The following is a 2863-nucleotide window of genomic DNA, read 5'->3' on the forward strand; positions in this document are numbered from 1 at the left end:
CATGCATAACTATATATTAAGAAAATCCAACCGTAATTACTTTTAACTTAAGCAAATTGTAATCCAATTTATATACGATATTAGGTGTACAACTTTGCTTCCGCCATTTTTTTCCGAAATTCGAGGCTTTATTGTAAAAAATTGGTTATACATTTATGATTCAAAGTATTGTCCATCGCTGGCCACTACTTTCTCCCATCTTTCGGATAGCGTACGAATCCCGCGTCGAAAAAACTGGTCATTTTTTGAGGCTATCCACGAATCGATCCAATTTTTTACTTCTTCATAAGACCGGAAGTGCTGGTTAGCCAGGCCGTGTGCCATTGATCGAAACAAGTGATAGTCAGAGGGAGCAACGTCTGGAGAATACGACGGGTGGGGTAGGACTTCCCATTTCAACGTTTCCAAGTATGTCTTGACCACTTTCGCAACATGAGGTCGAGCATTGTCATGCTGCAAAATCACTTTATCGTGTCTCTCGTTGTATTGCGGCTGTTTGTCTTTCAATGCTCGGCTCAAACATCAATTGCGTTCGATACCGATCGCCTGTGATTGTTTCAGTCGGTTTTAACAGTTTATAATACACTACGCCGAGCTGGTCCCATCAAATACAGAGCATGACCTTGGACGTCAAAATCACCGTTCTTGAAGCGTTGAAACCACTCACGACACGTTCTTTCACTAATAGCGGCCTCACCATAAGTATTTGAGAGCATTCGATGAGCCTCAGCCGCTCAGATTTCTTCATATTGAAGCAAAAAATTAAAACCTCCCGCAAATGACGAGAATTTGGCTCGTAAACTGACATTTTCAATCGAGAATAATTTTATGATGCAGACACAAATCGACTAATGTTTCTATGAGGTTATGTTGACAGATGCTTAAGTTTATTGTATGACGTCTATGATCTATTTATTTCGACCACCACTTACCGCTAAAGCTATCTATAGGAAAACGGCGGAAGCAAAGTTGTACACCTAATATGTACTTTTTTTTATTATATATAAACATATATATATATATGCCTATATAATAAATATATATACCTTAACCATAATATTTTTTTTTAAATAAATAAGTAAGTTTATATCATAAAATGAGACCCTCAGCTTCTATTTATTTATAATGTCATTCGTATTCTTTTCCCTGAAATCGCATGAAGTCCAGTTCTGGGTCAAAAGGATTAAGTTCCTTGACTCAAAAAGTAGGACCGACGTTCGCACTATCCACTGGAACAGGTGTCATAGCGTCCCTTCGGAACGTTGACTCATATTCCAGAACCGAAAGGTGCGTACGACTCACAGGTGTTCGCCTCTGCGCATATACCTGTGAGATAAAGTCTAGCCGTCCTTTCTTACCCTCTCCATTCTCCCTCATTGTCTCTGCGATCCAAAAAAAGAAACCTCCAAAGGTTTGGATGTAACAGGTACAAATATTTAGAAATTGGAATCAACACTGGTCCACCGAGTTATGTGGAGGTCATCCTGGGAGATCATCGCGGACACGAACTGTCACTGTCTTTCGAAACGTGGCTTCTATGAGTAGCGATGGAATATTTACAAGAAACGAAGACAAGGTCAATTTTATAAGCGTTGGATCGCTAATCGTTAGAGTTTGCACGCTGAACGATATTACATTTGTACATCTCGATTCTCTGTACGCATAATGATGACTGGAACGACGCTACACCATATGCTTGAGTTTGATGTATCGATATAATGTCCGATTAGCCCGACTCAATACGACCGATATCAAGCGTGATTCTCCAAATCGCATTCAAAAATGCTATACGCAATAGTGATATCTTCAATGGACATCAACTTGTCAATTGTGAGCTATTGGCTTTAGTTTTTAATTTGTTCGAAAAAAATGATATAATATTATGTGAATAAAAATTTTTTTCGTTTACATCACTGTATATGTACTTTCTTTGTTTCCCATCCTACTTATCCTATATCATATATATACACCTATCCAGTAAGACAAAAGAATGAATAACAAGAATGAAAATAAACGCGCAATTCGGAGAAAATTGATTTTCTTGTTTTATACCATTTACTTGGTGACCATTTACGCGTGATATTTGTATCACATTACATTGATGATAATGACATCACCGCTCAAACATGTCATACTATGTCGAATGTTCGTGAAAAATCTGATCACGTGACATATACACTATTTGGCAAAGTCGCATTTATATCAAATCGCATTGATGATATCATCATCAGAATATGTCGTGACATGTCAAATGGTTTTGGATGCGAAAATAAAAAAAGGGAGATTGGTAAATATATGAGATAGCGCACACGGCGGCCGAAAACGCATTTTGATGTGGACGTGGGGTCCGCGGTGACAATCCGAAACGCATTTTGGGATGGACGCAGGATTCGCGGCGGCAGCAGTGGCGGCGGCGACGGCCTCCAGTCCGACGGCAGTCCCCAATGATACGTGACGTCACAACATGGCGACATTATATCGGTAAACACCGATAGCGCCAGAACTATCCCGCGCCTTCGCCCTCCTTTCCACGCCTTCCCCCTCCACCCGCGCCTACGAGTCCTCTCCACGTCCCGCGTCCTCCTCTAATTCCATGGATTAGAACCCGCCTAGTATACCTACTATAGAAGATTGCCAATTTATTAATTAATTAATGTTAATATAAGGGCTGACATCAGAGATTTTTACTCCGATCGCTTCCTTTGTTTGACGCGCTCGCATTTGTTTTATAGTTGTTTGCGAGTGCTCTTTCATATCTTTAGTTTTTATACGCATTTCGCGTATTCGCTTCAAGAAACAAATATCGCTTTTACCATTAAACCGTTAACTTCTAAAGATATATATATATATATATATATATATA

The sequence above is a fragment of the Atta cephalotes genome (genome assembly GCF_000143395.1).
Source record: "Atta cephalotes unplaced genomic scaffold scaffold00036, whole genome shotgun sequence".
NCBI classification, from domain to species: domain Eukaryota; kingdom Metazoa; phylum Arthropoda; class Insecta; order Hymenoptera; family Formicidae; genus Atta; species Atta cephalotes.